The sequence below is a fragment of the Leptodactylus fuscus genome, chromosome 11 (assembly GCF_031893055.1).
Source record: "Leptodactylus fuscus isolate aLepFus1 chromosome 11, aLepFus1.hap2, whole genome shotgun sequence".
NCBI lineage: Eukaryota > Metazoa > Chordata > Amphibia > Anura > Leptodactylidae > Leptodactylus > Leptodactylus fuscus.
In genome coordinates this window covers 66,420,240-66,443,317 of record NC_134275.1, presented here as the reverse complement: position 1 = coordinate 66,443,317, position 23,078 = coordinate 66,420,240, and the positions used below count along the sequence as shown (strand labels likewise).

General features: G+C 43.3%; 1 protein-coding gene across 2 annotated transcripts in view; it reads right to left on the bottom strand.

The window, feature by feature from the left end:
• Nucleotides 1–22,814, bottom strand: part of IL1RAPL2 (interleukin 1 receptor accessory protein like 2) — a 559,437-nt gene extending 536,623 nt beyond the window's left edge. For both annotated transcript variants that reach the window (XM_075259056.1, XM_075259057.1), the window contains exon 1: nucleotides 22,255–22,814. The gene's annotated coding sequence lies outside the window, so the exon portion shown is untranslated. The remainder of the gene's footprint in view (nucleotides 1–22,254) is intronic.
• Between the last annotated feature and the right edge of the window lie 264 nt (nucleotides 22,815–23,078).

Below are 23,078 nucleotides of genomic sequence, written 5' to 3'. Positions count from 1 at the left end.
ATCATGCATGACTCCGTTAATAAGTCTACTAACATGATGCAGATTTAATTGCCAAATTAGTATTTCTATTCCAAAAGGAACAGATTCCCAGCTATGGACAGCGCTGTTTCGGTCTTTTGGACCTCCTCAGCATAGCGCAGGGAAACTGATTTGGCAAAGTGAGAGACTATAGACCAGGGTCAGGGGATAATTATACACATTAGGGAGAGTGTGTGCCTACATAGGCAGTACGGAGACTTACAAGTCATTCCTGCTCAGAGAGCAAAAGAAGCAAAACTCAGAAAACACCAAAGTGAGTACTTTAACCTTAACCCCTTCATGGGCATATGGAATTTTTCATGGGGGTTTACCCAAGTTGTTGCTCCGCAAGTAGGATCCATTAACAACAGCTGGTGCATAAAAACCACCGTGAAATCGAAGTTGGAAACAATTTTGTCTGCAGTTGTAAAAAGTTAAACTCGGACTTCAAAATTAGAGATGAGCGAACAGTGAAATATTCGAGATTCGATATTCGTTTCGAGTAGAGCCTCATTATTCGACTACTCGATCGAATATCGAATCCCATTATTGTCTATGGGAAAAATGCTCATTTCAGGGGAAACCACTATTCGACTAAAGGAGAGTCACCAAGTCCAGGAGTAGCAGGAGGAGAGTGTTTAGGAGGAGCGCTGTGCAGTTAAAGTGCACGGACACCATTATAGTCTATGGGGTCCGTGCGCTTTAACTGCACAGCGCTTGCAGTTGCGCTGATAAAAAGTCAGCTCCCTCGAAACCACAAGCTGCCAGCTCTCCTGACTAGCAAAGACAAGCCTGCAGCAAAACAACGCTGGTTCTGCAGCAGGCTCGTCCTTGCTAGTCGGGAGAGCTGACAGCTTGCTGTTACGAGGGAGCTGACTTTTTCTCATAGAAATTAATTGATCAGCGTTGTACAGCATTCGGCCAATCAACGCTGGTTCTGCCGGAGGCTCGTCTGTTGAGAGGCGGAGTCTAAGATCGGACCATAATGGAGATTGCTGTAGTCCGATCTTAGACTCCGCCTCCTCACAGACGAGACTCCAGTAGAACCAGCATTGATTGGCCGAATGCTGTACACTGGCCAATCAACGCTGGTCAATTCACTCCTATAAGAAAAAGTAAGCTCCCTCGTAACAGCAAGCTGCCAGCTCTCCTGACTAGCAAGGACGAGCCTGCTGCAGAACCAGCGTTGATTGGCCAAATGCTATACACAGTATAGCATTCAGCCAATCAATGCTGGTTCTGAATTGAATATTTACTGTGAATAGCTAGTAGTATTTGATCGAGTACAAATATTTCGAATACCGTAGTATTCGATCGAATATCTACTCGATCGAATACTACTCGCTCATCTCTATTCAAAATAAAAAGGTTAATTTTATTATAGTTATTAATATTGCATAATTAATTATATGCATGGTTTGTTGCACATTTACAGCCATAGATATTCAGTCACTGGCTTTGTAAGTAATTAGACGAGCTTTGTTGCTTCTATCTGACCATGGCTGTCCATTTGTGAAGGAGTCAGAGTTAGAGTCGGGCTGTGGAAAAAATAGAGGAGTCAGAGTTGGTGGTTTAGTCTCCCAACAAGACATTGACTAACCCTCAGGTTGCTCTAGCTCCATCCTTCCTGTGCTATAGGGGCTGGAAGACTATAGTAAAGCCAGGTAACTACCTATGCAACTGGAAGAAGAGGGAAGAGGCAGAACCTCCCAGGGGCCTGGTGCTCCTTCCCATCATATATCCTGGAGTCTGAATCAGTTTGGAACCCGTGACTACAATATCTACAACCCCCTGTTAGATGAAAGTCTAAAAAGACTCCCTGGAGAACCCCTATAAGAAGCTTACAACAATATTGCATTTGTTGTAATGTATTTATTGAAAAAGATATAAATAGTATATAGATATATTTCAGGGAAATAGCAACAGGAAAATAAAGATCTGATACAAACATCATCATCACAATGAGCCAAATATTAAAGAATAAAATTGTTGCCGCCTCCTAATTCTATAAAATTGTCCATTTTAAAACCTTCCCATTACTGTAACATATAGCAGGTTACTCTAGTTATATAATAGGTTTGTTCTAGCATTAGAGATATATTATAAGAAGGTGCACAGCTCAGGAAGCGCAGAAAGCCTGAGGATAGTGGATGGAGTCCTTCATAATATAGCAGTGCCCAGAGAGCACTAGGAGTGCCCTCTAGTGGAACAACATGTATATCACATGGCAATGTGGCCGAATGACAATCCCAACACACATTACACAGCTACAGCAGATTAGATCAAGATTTATTATAACTTTTATACATTATGTTGCAGAAATTTAATGTATATTAACTTAGCTTTGCTTTTTAACCAGTACATGGCTGTGATGACTATTGTGAATATATTCTTACTATAATATTGCAATATAAAAAAATTAAAAAAAAAAACTTGAGTCTTCAGTAGGTGATACCTTTTTTAATGGCTAACTCATAATGATGACAGAATATAACGTTTCAAAGCTCTTCGGCTTCTTCTTCAGATATAACTAAAAGCAATTTCTGAAAGATGCATATTTATGTACGACAGGACACATAGGGATAGGATTTCAGGGGGGGGGGGGGGCGTATTAGTATATACAGATAAACAATTCACAGGACCCAGGAAAATCTGGAAAAATGCAGCAAGCAAACCAGCCCCCAAAAAGGCATAATCGATGGCAAATAAAGGCACATGGCAATAATAGCAATGTCTTTATACAGCTTCAAAAATTTGGTTTTCAGTCGGATGCAAAATAAACCCAACAGCAAAAAACTTCTGTGTAACCCCGCATACACATGGCAGAGTTACACCTGCCTGAACATGATGCCGGGAGAGGGATTCCTAGTGTAATAGCCATCTATAATAGTCATCTGCCTCCCAGTAACATACTGCCCTATACTATAATCACAAGACAGTATGAAACTGTATGAGACTGCGGGGTAACTGTATGAGACTGCAGGGTAACTGTATGAGACTGCAGGGTAACTGTATGAGACTGCAGGGTAACTGTATGAGTCTGTGAGGTGATTGTATGAGACTGTGGGGTATCTGTATGAGTCTGTGGGGTAATTGTATGAGTCTGCAGGGTAATTGTATGAGATTGCGGGGTATCTGTATGAGACTGCAGGGTAACTATCAGACTGCGGGGTAACTGTATGCGTCTGCGGGGTAACTGTATGAGACTGCAGGGTAATTTTATGAGACTACAGGGTAACTCTATGAGTCTGCGGTGTAATTGTATGAGACTGTTGGGTAACTGTATGAGATGGCGGGGTAACTGTATGAGACTGTGGGGTAACTGTATACGTCTGCAGGGTAATTGTATGAGACTGTAGGGTAACTGTATGAGTCTGTGGGGTAACTGTATGAGACTGCGGGGTAACTGTATGAGACTGCGGGGTAACTTTATGACACTGCGGGGTAACTGTATGAGACTGCGGGGTAACTGTATGAGACTGCGGGGTAACTGTATGAGACTGCAAGGTAACTATGTGTCTGCGGGGTAATTGTATGAGACTGTAGGGTAACTGTATGAGACTGCAGGGTAATTGTATGAGACTGCAGGGTAACTGTATAAGACTGCAGGGTAACTGTATGAGACTGGGGGGTAACTGTATAAGACTGCAGGGTAATTGTATAAGACTGCAGGGTAATTGTATAAGACTGCAGGGTAACTGTATAAGACTGCAAGGTAATTGTATGAGACTGTAGGGTAACTGTATGAGACTGCAGGGTAATTGTATGAGACTGCAGGGTAACTGTATAAGACTGCAGGGTAACTGTATGAGACTGGGGGGGTAACTGTATAAAACTGCAGGGTAACTGTATAAGACTGCAAGGTAATTGTATGAGACTGTAGGGTAACTGTATGAGACTGCGGGGTAACTGTATGAGACTGCAGGGTAACTGTATGAGACTGTAGGGTAACTGTATGAGTCTGCGGGGTAACTGTATGAGACTGTAGGGTAACTGTATGAGACTGCGGGGTAACTGTATGAGACTGCAGGGTTACTATGAGACTGAGGGGTAACTGTATGCGTCTGCAGGGTAACTGTATGAGACTGTAGGGTAACTGTATGAGACTGCGGGGTAACTGTATGAGACTGCAGGGTTACTATGAGACTGAGGGGTAACTGTATGCGTCTGCAGGGTAACTGTATGAGACTGTTGGGTAACTGTATGAGTCTGCGGGGTAACTGTATGAGACTGCAGGGTAATTGTATGAGACTGCGGGGTAACTGTATGAGACTACAGGAATACACGGGTACAATGGGGTCTGACAGCGTGCTATGGTAACCTTATTACAGCTCTATACATCTCTGAGATCGCTGAGCCATGTCAATGAGGCATAAGGGCACATTTAAGTAAATTTAGCACAAATCACTATAGTTTTACAAAAAGGATTTTCGACTGTATAGTTTTTACAGGTAAAAAACAGTATCTCACATTTCACCTGCAAAAACCCACAGACGAAAACTATTCTGCACAACCATGGCAATACCTAGATGTGGGTTTGGAAGCATTTTTTACCGCACAGTCAAACATTTCTTAGATTCCTCTAAAGACTCACTTTATTAGGATAACTGTTCATTACTATCAGATACAAGACTATGGCCATCAAGCCACAACCAATAGCCGCACAGCTCATAGAAGACACCATACATGGCCCGGTCGGCATCAATTAGCAGAGCTAACACTAAATAGATCTAGCTGTGGATGAAAGGGAATCATGAATAGGTAGAAATGAGCATTGAACAGGGAGGTTTATGGCTCCTCTTAGTCTATGAATCAATTATACATTAATAGCGGCTCTAACTTCTACAGCATTAAGCTTCTGTTATTATCAATTTTTCATTGGACTATTGCAGACATTGATTGCCGTCCCCCTGACATGATGAACATCTAATTAAACCCATAGAAGAGGCGCTGGGGCAGTCAATAGATTCATTCCACCAATTCTACTGTCAAACCCATTTGTTCTGGCTCCCTCCTTGTTAAAGAGTAAAGCAGAACTACAACAATCAATGCTTGGCTGATAAATAACACAAAACGTGCCGCGCAGGAATCCCGGGCTACGCACTCACTTCTAAATACCAGGTAACCACAGATTTGTGACTCCGACCTTCCAAGAATACAACTTCCATTATACCTATAGTGATACCGCCAGTGTTACGATGCTACGATGGTTTTGGCAATCGCAGCATTTACGCCATGGGTATTTTTCTGCAACGTGTGGATGGGATTCATTAGAATCCCATCCTATTTTAGGTACTGTAAAACAATGCATTTTTGGCCACAGCGTTTACACCACGTGGGACCCTGGCCAAATTTTTCAGCACAGTTTTTGTGCTGAAAAAGCCCCTCCTCGGCTTATACTCGAGTTTTTGGGAGGGGGTGTCTATGACCAGCCGCAATAGTAATGTATAGAATCTCCCATAAAATAGTGGAAAAAAAAAGAAGCTTTAAAAAATAAATAAATAAAAATAAAAGTTCTAAATCCCTCCTTTCCCTAGAATACATATAAAAGTAGAAAATTCCTGTGACACACATACACATTAGGTATGCCTGTGTCTGACAGTGCCCAGTCTACTGAATATAGGGGATCTGCAGTGCTCCTGTTCCATCAGGAAGGGGTTAATAGGAGCACTGCAGATACCCTATATACAGCCAGGCTGAATTCCAAGTGGGGAAAGAAAAAACAGTCCTCAAGCTCAAGGAAGGGGCAGACAGACAACCAAAACACCCCCTCCCCTTCCCCAGCATCTAATGCACCCAAAAACGCCGACCATTTTAATTTTTGAAATTTTCCAGTAGCTGCTGCATTTCCCCCCCTCGGCTTATACTCGAGTCAATAAGTTTTCACAGTTTTTTGTGGTAAAATTAGGGGCCTCGGCTTATACTTGGGTCGGCTTATACTCGAGTATATATGGTAACACTAGTTGTCACCAGCATTGAGTCACCATTGCATTCCAGCTCACAAATGTAAAAAAATATGTTTTTTTTTTTTATAATCTAGCGCTCCATTGTTAATGATTGCAACAACATTTATGTATTTGATTCGTGTTACTTATATATGGAATAGGTGCGAGATATAAAGAATAGTTAGAATGTTATTCTATGGAGTGATTCACCCGTCAATATTTCTCTATACTTGAAAGCAATGTATCTTTTATTAAAGACCAGGCTCCATCAGATGCCGCATGATGTTGTATTCTGCTCATAGAAGTCACATCTTCCATTCATATGACATCCAGATTATAGATCAATATTTGCCTTTTAAAGGGAACATGTCACATGTAGATTGCTGACTAGCTCGTCAAATATAAAGAGATCTTTCAAAAGATACAGCAATGTGCAAAAGTTTTAGACATGGGGAATTGATGCAAGGTAAGAATATTTTCAATAATAGAAGTGTTAATGGTTTATTAACAAAATGAAGTGAACAAAAAAGAAATCTAAATCATATCCATGTTTAGTGTGACCTTTACCCTTTGCCTTCCATCAGTTCTTCTTGTTACACTTGTTGACAGTTTTTGGTTTTTTTCTTCTATGTAGATTGTGAGCCCCATATTGGTTGTTCCCCTAAGCACAGATCTTCTGTAGATGTAGGCTTGCTCCAATCCTTCCCTCCCATATAGGGATCACAATGTACATCTTTTCCTATCAGTATGTCTTTGTAGAATGGGAGGAAATCCATGCAAACACGGGAAGAACATACCGTACAAATGTGGTTCCTGGCGGGATTCGAACCCAGGACTCCCGTGCTCTAAGGCTGCAGTGCTAACCACAGAGCCACCGAGTTGCCCCACTTGTAGACAGTTTTTGAAGGAACTTGGCAGGGAGGTTGTTCCACTAAGCACAGATCTACTGTGGATGTAGGCTTGCTCCAATCCTTCTCTCTCCGTGTATTCCCAGACAGACTGGATGATCTTGAGATCAGGGCTCTGTCGGCCATATCATCACTTCCAGGACTCCTCCTCCAAATATTGATGTGATTTAGAGTTCTCTTTTGTTCATTCACTTCAATGTTTTAATTGTGGACTTTCCGCTTCCATTAACCACTAGTGTTCCATAGGCATAACTGATATGCTGCGACTACCAAAACTGTAACGTTTACGCCACATGGAGCCTAAGGTGTATTCAAGTAATAGTGCGATATTGTTTATCTACTACAGAGCTAAGAACTACTCAATTGGGGGGGATGTGACCACTGGGACACTTCCAATCATGAGAATGGGGGTCCTCCTGATGGAACGGAGTAGCGAGTATCTTAGAACTTGGGTTACTACAAAAAGAGAAGTAATACCAACAAAACCAATCACCAGCGGCTTCCATTCCACACTGGCCTCTCCAGTACCTCCTGGTCCCGTCCTGACAGATAGTAAAATCCTGCTTGGCTAATATCTGGACATAGCAGTGACCCATCTCTGGCAGGGTCTGGCTGACTATACATGACCTGTGTGTGATGCACCAGGAAGCCATGACCAGTGGGGGTCCGGTAAGCACTGAAACAGGAGCGGTGTGGGGAACCTTTAGTTTTTGAGTTTAAAGAGAACCTGTCAGGTTGACTTGAGACAGTAAACCAACTACATATCCTTATAGACCAGGGGTTGTGTCCCAAATCACCCTTTTTTTGCCTAAGTCTCTTCGGACTCATGTTTGTTGCTCCCGGTGCCTGCACGATCTTTCAGTGAAGCTCTGGATGTACACCCCAGCTTCACTGCGCATGCGCCCCAGCTTTACTGCGCATGCGCCCCTGCTTCATTGTGCATGCGCCCCAGCTTCACTGCGCATGTGCCCCAGCTTCACTGCGCATGTGCCCCAGGTTCATTGTGCATGCGCCCCAGCTTCATTGTGCATGCGCCCCAGCTTCATTGTGCATGCGCCCCAGCTTCATTGTGCATGCGCCCCAACTTCACTGCGCATGCACCCCAGTTAAGGCACATGTGCACTAAAGCCAAGATATCTGGTTTCAGTATAAAGATTTTTTTTTATTTCTATTGCAGGCATGTATGGCTTTACAGCATCACTAAACCCCTGATCAATAAGGACCTGTGGGTGGTTTAGTGCGTCAAATGGACCTGACAGGTTCCCTTTAAGAATTAATCCTACCTACACAACCACCTTAAGAATTGGACTAAAAGGTTGGATTGCAAGGAAGAGAAAGATTGTCTTAGTATCATTATATAAATAAGATGTGGATACAGAGCAAAGCATGCTTGAAATAGGTTTTTCCCACTACACACTTGACCTCATTACCTCGCCATAAGACATAAACTAGCAAGACAGATCTTTCTCATTGTAGGATATAAGACTTCCTTGGCCTATGTTATATATAGACCTGCAGCCTTGTACATTTATAAGGCTACAAATCTTTTTAGTCACTTGTAAATATCCATATAATATATGACAAGGGGCACATTATGTCATATAGGATCTTATAAAAACGCTCCTCAGATTAAATTAAAGACAAGATGGATAACACAATTGGCAATATCGGGGCCGCCTGTGTATTTCCTTCCCATACAAAATTTAGACTTAGGTGTTTTTTTGCCCGTAATAAAGTTCTGATTTGACCAATAGATCTATGACAAACAACACTGAACTCCTTCCCAATGGTAAATTTAATAAAACAAACCGTATTGAGGCTGTCATCCATCAAACTCTCCATAAAGTCTCTAAAGACCGTAGCAAATATGTCATACCAAGAGGCACCACAACACACGGAGGCCCCAGGTGACCCCTACTCTAATTCATTGCTTTAAACCTTCTGTGGCCGAGGCAAACAGCGGTGTCATCAAATTTATGGCAAGTCATTTTTACAGAGGAAAGGGCTAAAAATTGAGACAGTAGCGGCAGCCGGTAGCAGCGATCGTTGCGGGACACAAGTGTGTCGATTCTCTTAGTGAATCAAGGTCATGAGTCCACATAAGGCAGGATATACGCATGATGAAACCAAAATGTGTACGGATAGGGCAGCCCCCAGAAATAACCAGAACCCGGTTAGGGAGGGGGCCTGGTGGGGGGGGGGGGGGATGGGACCACAGGGCCGAAGGTGAGTAGACGGGGGGCCCGGATTGCACATGTGGAAGGGAGGGGGGGTTAGGGTCACCAGGGTCATGGGTGGCTGGTGCTGGGGGGGGGAAGGGGGAGATGTAGTAGGTCACTGTAATCTCTAAATGGAGGCAGGGGGCCGGAGGAGTGGGTGGTGGGTAAGGGCAGGGTCGGGGGCGCGGGTAGCGGGAAAGGAGGGGTGAGTTGCAGCAGCGAGGCCGTGGCCTCCCAACCCACCATCCTGTAGGAGGGCGCGGCGGCCGCAAGTAAAGGGACGTGGGGGGCCACGGCCCGCGCTGCAGTTGGTTCACGCCAGGGTCAGGGGGGCTGCGGACGAAGTCGCGGGTGCAGCTAGTCTTAATGTAAATATAATGTAAGGCCGGTTCACATCCACGTTCATGTTCCCGTTTGGGGAGTCCGCTTGGGAACCCCGCATCCCGAATGGAAACCTACATACATTAGAATGTAGTTACCTAAGGAAACCAAATGGACCCCATAGACTATAATGGGGTCCATGTGGTTTCCACTCATGTGGAGAGAAAAGTGATGCTTGCAGGACTTTTCTCTCCACATGTTTCGTGCAGAAACTACACGGACCCCATTATAGTCTATGGGTAACCCCTTTTTAATGTGTGTAGGTTTCCATTTGGGGGCTTCGTTCGTATCTACGTGTGAGATACCGCAAGAGATGAAAATCAGTGGAGAAAAAAAAATCATGTACAGAGGACACCTGGCAGACTCTATTATAGTCTATGGGGTCATTGGGTAATTGCTGTATTAGCAGGTGGGATCTTCCTTTTTTTGGGTCTCATGGCGGATATGAATGGCGGAAAGCACGGCATATGTGTGAACCTAGCCTTATCCTTGCACTATCCATGCCTAGTGTTTTAGCACAAATAAGAAATGGCAACTCATTTGAGACAGATCACCACTGAGGCCAGTGACTAGCTGGACAAGCATTTCTAGAGCCCAGTGGGGTAGGTAGCGTCATAAGCCACAGCGGCACAGGGATTGATTGGCCGGTTTCATATGAGCAGATTCTGTCCATGAAATAAGATCAGCACTGAAAACATTAGTATAGTACAGAAATGTAGTCCCTCAGGGAGGCAGGGACTCAGCGTCAAAGATTACCATGTTGATTGGAGCCCAGGTCCTGGCTTGTTGTTTCATTAGCCCACTCCTGCAACACCCTACAGCTTTATTTGCAACTCCGCTGTTGATTTTATTCCACCTTGTGTGGATGGGATTAGCCAGAATCTCACCCACTTTGCAGGTGCTGTGTTTTTTTGATGTGACCAAAACACTGCGTATTCACAATGGGGGGGGGGGGGGGGGGCTAAAGGGGTTGTCCAGGATAACTAGAAATCCATACACTAATCGAAACACCCTTCGTCCTCGTACTTTGTAAATAACATAATTAGTCAAGAATATATATTTACCCATATCATGTGACTGCCTCATGGACATTTTCTGATCATCTGGTGACGATCCGTTTCCCCATTTCTAAAAACAGATCGTCATATTACTTACCTTCCAGGTTTCTTCCTGCGGGACTGCTCCTCCTGCTTTTCTGACTTCCCTCGTTTCTCACAGCACTGCTGCCGATAATCCACCTCTACTGCGCAGCTTCCACGCATGCGCAGTAGAGGTGGATTGTCACACGGAGCAGTGTTGGGAGAAGAGCGTGCACTTGCAGAATCAGTAAAGGAGGAAAGGCCATTGTGCAGGAAGAGGCCTGGAAGGAAGAGAGGTACCATATATACTCGAGTATAAGCCGAATTTTTCAGCCCAGTTTTTGTGCTGAAAAAGCCCCCCTCGGCTTATACTCGAGTCAGCAAAAAAAAAAAAAAAAAAATTTTTTTTTTTTTTTTTTTAGGAGGGGGAGTCTATGACCACAATATTAATGTATAGAATCTCCCATAAAACAGTGCAAAAAAAAAAATAAAAAATTTAATAATAAAATAAAAGTTCTAAATCACTCATTTCCCTAGAATACATATCAAAGTAGAAAATGACTGTGAAACACAAACACATTAGGTATCCCTGTGTCTGACAGTGCCCGGTCTACTGAATATAGGGGATCTGCAGTGCTCCTGTTCCGTCGGGAAGGGGTTAATAGGAGCACTGCAGATCCCCTATATTCAGCCAGACTGAATTCCAAGTGGGGGAAGAAAAAACAGTCCTCAAGCTCAGGGAAGGGGCAGACAGGCAACCAAAACACCCCTCCCCTTCCCCAGCACCCAGCAACTACTGCACCCAAAAACTCCGACCATTTTAATATTTGAAATTTTCCAGTAGCTTCTGCATTTTCCCCCTAGGCTTATACTCGAGTCAATAAGTTTTCCCAGTTTTTTGTGGTAAAATTAGGGGGGACGGCTTATACTCGGGTCGGCTTATACGGTAAGTATATAATGGGGTCAGGGGTTCAGCTGAGTAAGTAGAGAAGGGGTAACAATGGGAGAGATAGCTATAGAGACAGGGAGGGACGTACGGGGGAGAGAGGAAGGAGGGGATGGAGAGAGTAAGGAGATACCTGGAGCTCCCAGAGACACCCAGAAATCACTCAAAACATGGCTAAAGGTATTTGGGTGCATTTATTAACAAATTAATAACTCGGCCCGGAAAATCCCTTTAAATACTGCAACAAGTGTGCAACACAAAGTCAAAACAAAGACAAAAAAAAAAAATGCAGCACAATAATGAAGTTTTTTGTTTGTTTGTAAGCCATGCAAAAACTAAGTATATCTGAAGACTTGGTGACTATGCATAGGGGTGTAAAAATTGCATTTTAATAGCAGAAGTTGCTATTAGATCTCCAGAAATATTTTATGTATTACATACAGAATCTGTAACAGACTTTCAGCTGAATTTTCAAGAATTTTCCAATGACATTTGTTCAAATCTCATTCATGTTATTGCTACTTTAAAGGGGCTCTACCATCGGGAAAAGTCATTTTTAACTAATCACATGCTTGCATAGGCTTTAGAAAGGCTATTCCACACCTACCTATAGTATGTAGATTGCCTCAGTGGTTTCTGAATAAGTCTGTTTTTATTCATATGCTAATTAGACTGGTGCACGATACATCGTGCACTCCTCTCCTATTGTTTCCTATAGGAGGCTGCTGATTATGATTATGAGTCAGCTTCCTGTTTGCACACACATAGGAGATAATAGCAGGGACGAGTGCTGCTGGGAACTTCCTGTGCTGGCTGGAAGCTCATTAGCATATGAATAAAAATGGACTTATTCAGAAACCATTGAGGCAATTTACATACTAAAGGTAGGTGTGGAATAGCATTTCTAAAGGCTATGCAAGGATGTGATTCATTAAAAATGACTTTTCCCAGTGATAGAGCCCCTTTAAGCTAAGCCCCCACTTAGCGGACTGTAGGATAGGGGATGAGTGTCCCTTTATTAAACTGCAAATTTTCTACCACCAAATCTGGTCAAACAATAATCTGTGTATCTACTACTTATGGACATATGGAGGGTGCATTAACAAATTCAGAAGAAATCTACGGCTCTATAACAGGAAAGCTGCTCTATTGATCAGGACTGGTGGAGTGCAGAGACTGTGCTATGGGGATCCTCATAAACAGGCCGATCAGGACAAATCTCATTCATTACAATGCAAAAAGCTGGCAAAATTGCACTGATAAATCTCACCCAATGTTATAGTCTGGCCATCAAGCAATGATCTCTATGGCAGGATTATTCACTTATCTCTCATGCATGAACAATGTATACGTCTATAGGGACCTAGGCTTGTAGGCATAAACAATGGCCGCCTCTACATTGAATATTTTAGACTATGTGAGCGCATTCTGCTCTCTACAAATTAAGATTTCTCTATTTTCTGCCAGAGAAGGCATTTCATTCGGTTTGTGTTGTCTTGCTACTTACACGGAAATTCAGAAATGTACAATAATAGAAATGGTTATCACTCCAACAAAAGACTAGGCTTGATTAAAAAATAATGGCGGAAGGCTTTCATCTCGCTTCATGAAGCGCACTTGTTACAAACTCCTTACTGTGTCACAAGTCAAGTCATTATATACAGAGCGACACCGGCATCTATTGGAATAATTAGCCAGAATGAAGACATGACAAGCACGGAGCAGAGGACAACACATGTCACTTACTGCAGCTATGCGCCCTGGAATAGGACATGGGGGTGCCTTCACTGAATCCAGGATAGGAAAAGTGGGGCCCCCCCAGAAAACAGCAGCAGCACATCATGGTCAGGATAGACATTATAGATGGTGTTAACGCCCCCTAGTGTAACATCCTTATAGGTCTAATACAAATAGGGCAGCCCTAGGAGTCAATTTTTTTGCAAAACAAAAAAATCTCTAAAAATATCAAACCCATTTCTGAACTAAGCCATGAATTCATGCTAGAGCCAGATTTCTATTATAATATGTCAAAGGAAGCAAAGAAAAGGGGTTAATAAGAAAACTTATTTTGGGGTGAAGGACCTGCGTTCACTTTTTATTCCAGTCAATCAGCTCTTTAAAGAGACTGCAGAATTAAGAAAAACAAGCACAGCTCTGTATATTGTATAAAGGCTGTGCTCAGTATCATAGCTCAGCCCCATTCACTAAAATGGTACTGAGTTATATGCATGCCATGTAACCAATGAATGCAACATCGCATGGCTTGTGAAACAGAAGAGGCATTCAGGGTTGGTTCACATCTGCGTTTGGTAATACGTTTGGGGAGTCCGCATGGGACTACCGAAAGCATTGGCAAGCGGTGTGCAGTGAAAGCACATGGACCCCATAGACTATAATGGGGTCTGTGTGCTTGCCACGCGCTGCCCGCACGAATCATGCGGGCCAGGAAAGTAGATTGTGAAGTACTTTCGTGTCCGCATGTTCCCTGCGGAGATCTCGCGGCAAGCACACACACCCCATCATAGTGTATGGGGTCTGTGTACTTCCACTGCAAACCGCTTTCAAATGTGTTCGGTAGTCCGTTCGTGGGGGGTCCCATGTGGATTACCAAAGCAGATGTGAACGCGGCCTCAAACAGCTAATCCTGAGGATCCCAGGTGCACGGGGAACATTACTCTGGCAATGAAAGTATTGACCAAAGCCCAACATATCGATGCAGTCCAGGTAAATAGATTAGGGTCCCATGAATGAAACAGTGTTTCCCCTTGTAGATCTGTACCACCATTGGCAAGATATCACTGTTACTGCCAATATGCAAATGAGCTCTGCGGGTGTTTTGGTTTCATCAAAGACACAGGCAGTAATGCCTTCATTACTCCATAACATGTATTTGCATATTGGCAAGAGCAGCGATATCTCAGAGACAGAGGCAACGAATCCCAAGGGTAAAACACTGCTTGATTTAAGCAACCCTAACCTAGCTGTGGGGTTGGATTGGTCTGCTGGCTTCTGGTTCAACATTCCTTTGGGAAAAAAAAATTATATAATGCAGAAAATCCTAGACTTTGGAATAAGAGAGTCATTCATACAGAAGGATAACTGACTGACTTAAACGGGGTTATCTAGGATTTTACAATCCTTGGCCTAAGGGGGTTCCAAAAATGATCTGCAAATACATCCACAGCAGTGCCAAATCCTCACTGTTCCTGTTCCCTTGTGCACCCTTTTCTTGGCTTTATTTTACTTGCTTCTCCTTGTACTACTATTATGTACATGCAGTGAATCTGTGGACAAACTACATTTCCCATGATTCATCTACCTGCTCTCACTCCCCTGCAATGAAATCACAGGAAATAAATCATCCCAACATTTTAAGTCACATGATGCTGTGATGTTTCATTTGCAAGCTCCCCCCTGTCATCTGCAAACAGAGAGTGAGAGCAGGCAGATGCATCATGGGAAATGTAGTTTGTCCACAGATTCACTGCATGTAAATAACAACAATACAAGGAGGATCAAGTAAAATAAAGCCAAGTAGAGGCTGCACAAGGGAACAGTGAGGATTTAATACTGCAGTGGATGTATTTGCAGATAAGCTGGATAACCCCTTTAAGATACTGTAGGCCGTCAATACTACATTGATGGAGGTCTGACTCTCAGTACCAGTGCTGATCAGGGATTATAAAACGCATGCCAGCGAAACTGCCCAACTCCATACTTTCACAGTGGCTGTACTTGGTATTGCAGCCTTTTCCCATTTAAAGGGGTCGTCCAGGACTTCTCCAGCCAGTAACATCACATCAATTGGTTACATGGCCATGTTACAGCTCAGTCCCGTTCCCATCCCAAGCACATTGCCTTACATTGTTTAGTGGCTGGGCTTGGTATTGCAACCCAGTAGTGAAGAGTCCACAGATATCAATATTATAGTATTGGACAACCCCTTTCAGGAATAAATTCTAAAAACCTGGATAATCAGTTGCGATTGCCATAATGGTATTTCAAGGAATGGGTTTCTCCCTCAATATATATTCTAGTCACCTGCCCCTAACTGAGCTGCATTCAGACGTACATACCCAGTGCAAATAATAGGGTGCATGCTGAAACCCCGCTGGCATAGGGGCTGCTGATGACGGCACGATTATACAGGGTGGCATAGATTGGCACGCCAGTCTCCCTAAAGGGTAAGTTTGCACCTGCAAATATCCCAGAAGTTATTTCCATGGTCAGCAGTATAAGAACTGGTATAAAGCTCAAATCTTCAATACTGCAAATCTTCACTATACTGGTCCTATAAGCAAACACAATTTATGTTTGACACAGCGTTTCATAATGTTTCATCAAGTGCAGAACTTTGGCAGAACCGATTGAGCCACAAATAATTGCATTTTTCGCCCGATAACAAATCTGCAAAGCAGGCCAACAATGGAGACTCGGATAAAATGACTCCTTGTCTTAGTGCCTGGATAAAGTTTGATTTACTTCAGTGTTGTGCACCTCGTAACATTCTTAAATCACAGCAGCTGTGTGCGCAAGGAAGTTAAAATGTCAGCAATCTCAAGCAAAAACAGCATCCTTCACAGGGAGGCCATAAAAATGAAACACAGATGTCAAAATGCAATAAATAACACTAAATGGATTATGTCCAAAGTAGAGGAAAACTAGATATGGGCCAATTGATCAATGCTATTAGAAAAATAAATCCGGGCAGGTAGAAGGCGCCCGGTAATAAGTTACATGGCACCTAGCACCGCAGCGTACAGGGGATTGACAGTAATGGAAGCGTGAAGCTCAGGTGAATACTCCCCGCCAGGCGCTGTTCACATCATCTTGAGCCTTCCATTGGAGGCATTTGTAAGGAGTATTTTCTGACTTATGTCACAAAACAGGTTTACAGGCTCCCGTGGTTATTAAAAAAAAAAAAAAAAGCATTTCAAGGAAATACCTCTTACATAGGAAAACATTTTTACGCCGCACATTTGGCCGCAGCCAACCTGTCACACCATACACAATACAGATTTGCTGTGTAGTAATCTAAGGACTGATTTTCTAGTTATTCGAATTTTGCTGCGGTTAAAAAAAATGCCCAAAATGGGGTATTGTGGGGGAAATTATTTGGCATAAAGAAACAAAAAAGATCCCAAGGTATTCATGTCTATGGCTCCACGCCAGTAGGGTTGTGGGTAAAGGCGGGACGGGGGGACCGGGTGCAGAAAATCATCTCCCCATACAGTTTCGACTATTGAGGTTTTCTACAGAGGTGGATATATCTATATCACCGCAGTCTTTTCCGCAGTGCGTTTTGGCTGCAGCTCGCTACATGAGGCGCGATGTGACGCGGCGCTCATTTTGACACATAAACACATCAGTGAGTGCTTCAAAACAGAATCCCATTGACTTCAATGGGTTCCGTCTTACACGCGCTACACATTGAAATCAATGCGAGTCTTTTTAACCCATTGATTTCAATGTGTTACGCGTGTTAAACGGAACCCATTGAAGTCAATGGGATTCTGTTTTGAAGCGCCCTCTCTGACACGTGCTTATGTGTCCGAATGAGCGCCGCGTTACATCGTGGGAACGGGCCCTTAGCCTCATTCTCGGTTTTGGAAATCGCTGCGTGTCCACTACGCGTATTGTTCCACAATGTGTGGATGGGATTCGCTGGTTGTTTCTGCTGTGACCAAACTGGGGAGTTTACAACCTGTGGGGCCCCGGTCTAAGAGTTTCACCTGTTCTGCTGTGTCTTATCCCCTCCACTTTCTGCTTCCAATGGCAAGTTGCTAAGCTGGCTTGGTTCACGTCAGGGTCAGGTCCACGTTGAGGTCTTGTCTGTTTAGGGCTTTGGCTCCAAAGCTAAGAAACTGAGGGCCAGACGGGCTTTGGCTGGGGTGCATAACTGTTTCCCCATTATCCTTACATGTTTTGACAGCCCTTCGGATCCTGACCTCTCCCTCAATATAACTTGCATACTGGTGTCTGGTTTGGATGTGACTATCACTGCTGTACCTAGCAGCGTTCTCTTATTGGATTTTAATGGTCTGAAACCTAGGGAGACATGTTCAGCAGTATCTGACATTTTTTATGGCCTATTTTCAGGATAATCCATAAATATTTAATCAATAGGGGGCCAACACCTGGCCCCCAGACCTATCCCATGTCAAAAGTTTGCCATGGGGCCCCGCCATTCCTAGTTACCCCACTGTCTGGGGGTGCTTTGCTGGTGACATTGTTGGGGATTTATTCAAAATTGTAGGCATACTGAACCAGCATGGCTACCACAGTATCTTGCAGTGGCATGCTATTCCATCAGGTTTGCGTTTAGTTGGACCATCATTTATTTTTCAACAGGGCAATGACCCCAAACACCTCCAGGCTGTGTAAGAGCTATTTGTCCAAGGAAGGAGAGTGATGGGGTGCTACACCAGATGACCTGGCCTCCACAGTCACCAGACCTGAACCCAATCGAGATGGTTTGGGGGAGCTGGACCGTAGAATGAAGGCAAAAGGGCCAACAAGTGCTAAGCATCTCTAGGAACTCCTTCAAGACTGTTGGAAGACCATCTCTGGTGACTACCTCTTGAAGCTCATCAAGAGAATGCCAAGAGTGTGCAAAGCAGGAATCAAAGCAAAAGGTGGCTACTTTGAAGAACCGAGAATATAAGACAGATTTTCAGTTGTGTCACACTTTTTTGTTAAGTATATAATTCCACATCTGTTACTTCATAGTTTTGATGCCTTCAGTGTGAATCTGCAGTTGTCATAGTCATGAAAATACAGAAAACTCTTTGAATGATAAGATGTGTCCAATTTATATTAGTCAGGGTCTGGGGTTGCCAGGTGGGGTGACACAGATACACAAGTCCATGTTTTTAGTCCAAAAAAAAGGTAGAGTTTTATTTTCACTCAAAAAGGTAGTGCAGCAACAAAAGAAAACAATAATAACAAAAATAAATACCTGCCCGACTAGGATCTAACTGAACATAGGATAGGTTACCTCACCTAGAATAACAGACTCAATAGCAAGTTGCATCATCCAGGACAGCTCCAACAGTGTGACCTTCCTGCTGGCTCTCCAGCCAAGCTTTGTCCCAGGTCTGCTGCTGGAGCGACCTCTCAAACCTCCTTGATGAGGAGAACTCACATCAGCTGAGATGCTGCAGGAACAATCACACAATGTGGACTGGAGGGGGGTGGAATGACAGGTCCCACTGCCAACCTACCTGCCATTCCTAAAAATCCAGCCCAATACTGAGCATTTAACAAAATGCTCAGCAGACAAAAGTTGTCTATTGAGAACAAAATCAATCCTGGACTTTTCTCATCTCTCCCACCTGAGTAGTCTGGGCGAGATGTACACCCCCTCCATTATCTGACCGGCCATCGGCTTTTATATACATACCGTATTTTTCAGACTATAAGACGCACTTTTTTTCCCCAAAAGTTTTGGGGAAAAGAAGGGTGCATCTTATAGTCTGAAGGTGGCGCCTGGCATCCGCTGTAATAGAGAGGCGGAAGCCGGCAAGTGATAGACGCCATTACAGGTGCCGGGGCCTGAGACATCGCTGCGCTCCTCTGCCCTGCATCAAGCCAGCAGCGGCAGGGGCTCCTCCGTCCCCCCGCCGCTGGCTTCATGCAGGGCAGGGCAGCGATGTCTCAGGCCCCGGCACCTGTGCTGGCGTCTATCCCTCCCCGGCATCCGCCTCTCTAGTACAGCGGATGCCGGGTCAGTATCCGTGGCCCCTTCTCCCCCGGGGCCGGTCCCCACCGGCCCCGTACCTGTAAAGTTGCAGGCCGGCTCCTGCGCGGCGATATCGCAGGAGCCGACCTGTTCGGGTGACAGCCGGGAGCCTAATGAGGCTCCCGGGTCTGTCACTGCTATATATTAGTATTACGGCTGGTCTCTATGACCAGCCGTAATACTAATAGACAGAATGTCCCATAGACAGCAATACAGTTGCTATGGGACTTGCGATCAAGTGACCGCAGGTTCAAGCCCCCGGGGGGAAATAAAATAGTAAAAAAAAAAAAAAAAAAAAAAAGCTTTAAAAATATGAAATAAATAAAAGTTCTAAATCACCTCCTGTTTTTTTTTTCAATACAAGGTGATCTAAGCAATAGATATCCCCCAAAATGGTATAACTAAAAAGTACAGCTGGCCCCGCAAAAAAAACGCTCTATGCATCCCCGTACAGCTGCAGGGTCACCTGTCAATGTGGCCTTGCAGCTGTTGCAAAACTACAACTCCCATATATTAAATATTTTACCAGTTTTGGCTTCAAAATTTTTTTTCCCTATTTTCCTCCTCTAAAACCTAGGTGCGTCTTATAGTCCGAAAAATACGGTACATACACACAAACACATACACACGTTTATCTCAGTGTACAGATTTACCTAGATATGTGTACATATGGTATATAATAATATGCACGTGTATCTGTATATGCATTGACTGAGTTCCTGCAAAGCACAAATACACAATCTGGTCCTATTATATAACACTTTCTAGTAAGGCTGTGTTTACAAGCTGAGGTTCGGATGAAAAAAATCCCTGTTTTTATCAGAAAACCAAATGCATTTTCTCAAAAAATACATGCAGTTTTTGAAACCCACATATGCTTTTCAAAGCAAGCAGTTTCCCTGCATGATGCTAATGATAAAGCATTCACATCTTTTGCACATGTTGCTCGTCTCCTTCACTGTCCCTATGCATCTACCATGCTGCTGACCTGTTGGATGCCATAAAACCCTCCCCCCACTTATAGAAAAATGCCTGACCGATGAAGGCAGGGGAGAGGCTTGAATAGTTAAAAATAAAAAACGTGTTTGTCTACCTGTCCCTGCTGCTTCACTACTGTGATTATCTAGATGTGTGAACCAGCTGCTGGCTTGTCTGGCTATCAGGATCAGCCCCCAACTCCTCCTGACTACTCTGGCTGTCAAGAAAGTTTAGACAAATACTGCTTTCATCAATGATGACATCACACTCATGGTGGGTGTGGCTTTCAACTCAAGTCATGTGCACAATGAACGGCACATGATCGTCACCAGTAAAGAATGGATGGTAATGGAAAAGGTGTTGGTCATACATTTCTGCCAAAAGGTAGGAAATTTTTATTTGGTGTCAATTAGAAAAATTAATCTCATCACATTTTTTTGTCTATCAAAAAAAAAAAAAAAAATCAGAAATCCCTTTAAATAATTACAATCTAGCTACCACTAGAGGGAGCACAAGAGCGTACGGCACACATGCTTCCTCTTGTGGCTTCTATTTGAAATATATGCTAGTACAGAGGATATAGCGCTATATAAAATAGTGCTGGTTAAGATGCTACATTTATAGTGTGTGATCATGTTTTTGTTTTTTTTTTTAATCTTTTTTGCCCCAAAATTCTGTCTGAAAAATATGGAAAGTTAAAAGTATACATGTGAACATGGACTGCAATACAGGCAATGCCTTTGTATAATAGTGCTATACATTTATTCCGTACTGATCTGTAATACCGCACCCCATGGCTCAACACCGCATCTCTGATTTCATATGGAGGCACGAGAAGTTATATTTACAAGTTCAATGCATGCCCATACTACGGAGGTATTCTCCCATAGAAACACTACTACTATACCAAGGGACAGTACTATGCCATGCTACAGATACTGCATATACTCCTATGCCATCATATAGGGTTTTGCCTATATGCATAGACCCAAACCCCTATGTTTCCTTGCAAACTCACTCCAGCTCCTTCCTCCTATTGTGTTGATTGCAGACAGTTGTGTTACTACAAGTGATTCAGCTCAAGTGTCTGCACCTGAAAAGTAAGTTAGTCCATAGAGCCAAGGAACTATTCCTATATAAGATCCAGTCATCTATACTCCAATCCGTATTCCTTTCTGCAGAGGAAAGAAATAAAAACTTCTAATCATGTTTTTGGGGGTAAAAAATTTGGAAAATAAACTATTGCCTTGGCCATGGAAATCAGCCCTAGTAAATCAATATGCGTCTCTAGGGGGGAAAAAAAACCTATAAAATGATAATCAGTATTGTACAATTGTTACAATGTATTACCTTAACATTGTATTATGTCAATAGCTAAAATGTTATATAAATAATCCCAATAATATACTTTATGCAACTAAGTAGCAAGCACAAGAAAAGCATAACCGGATCGAATGGTCAGAGAATAAAATCCGTCACAAACTTTCCCCCGTGAAGACAAACAGTATCAGACTGATGACAAGGCAATACGGCATATGAAATCCTATCACGGGAAGATGCTGCTCCTACGTACCGCCATATAATAAATCTGTCCATAGCCATAACCACACTTAATGATAAACTATCCAATATTCTCCTCAGCTCCCAGTTTATTAGAACGCGAATGTGTTTCCCATAAATGAATCAATTCATTGCAACAATGCACGCGATTCGGTATGTGCAATGAGACGTATTGCTCCTAAGGGTTAAATCAACGGTATGTCACAAATACCGTCATCTGTCCGTCACAATGGCTGCAATGATCCAGGTTTTGCAATAGGATAACTTTTGGGTCAAACTGTGCAAAAAAAAAAAGTTAACCCCGGCACTGCTGAATAAAGGTACAAAGGATTGCAATAAACCTGCCAAAAACTTGCACCACATCAATAACTTTGTCTAGTATGTGACTATTATAGGAGATACTTACACATATAGGAGAGGAAGATATAGTAAGAGAAGTATATAAGGAGGGTCAGTGTTTGCAGATAGCAGAACCTTACCTAAATCTTCCATGTACTGTACTCAGGATGAGAGGAGCTAACACTCCAGCAATCCCATACATTTGCTTATAGTTCCTTTCCAGATCTTTAGTATGAGGCAGCAATGTATATTTCTTGGTTAATTCCCCTTGGCACACAACCTTTGTAACTTTTGCATCCAGTTATAAAGTCTTCTCCCCCTGACAACTCTGTATGTCATCCAAATCACCCAGCTCATTTAAAGCCACATTAATCCAGAGTAGCAGAAACCCAGGACCCATGTCCCTGAGAAGTCAACTCAAGCACTTGATCTCAATGAAAATGAGGGGTCCAGAGCTGCATCAGTCAGTGCACATGGATGGCAGGTGTGTACCCTGCAGACACGTGTTGGGTTGTAAATCCCCTGATAAAGTGTAAGAAGAAGGTTCAGCTCTGAAGGAACATTCCACATAGCAGAGAAGATCCAGGACTTGGGAGGCTGCAGATCATTCCATGCTGGGGAAGGTGCTGAGGTCCCAGGCACAGCTGCTGCTGTATATGATAGTGAGAGCTGCAGACTGCTGCCTTCTTCTATTGCAGGCGCTTAGTTCCCCTGCCTGATGGACAAGCTGCCTGCAGTCCAATGCTTAGCACAGAGGGGAGGGCTCAATATGCTTCATATACTCACATTCTGCTTAAAGTTACAGTGACATATTGCTGCAATCATCCCAGTGACACACAGGTCTAGTATAGCAAATAGATTATCATTAGGAATCACTAAGTCACTATCATCCCCATAGTATAGATGAGATTGCAGCTGGGAGGTCACATCATAGTAGTGATTTATGTAGAATGAACATTATAGG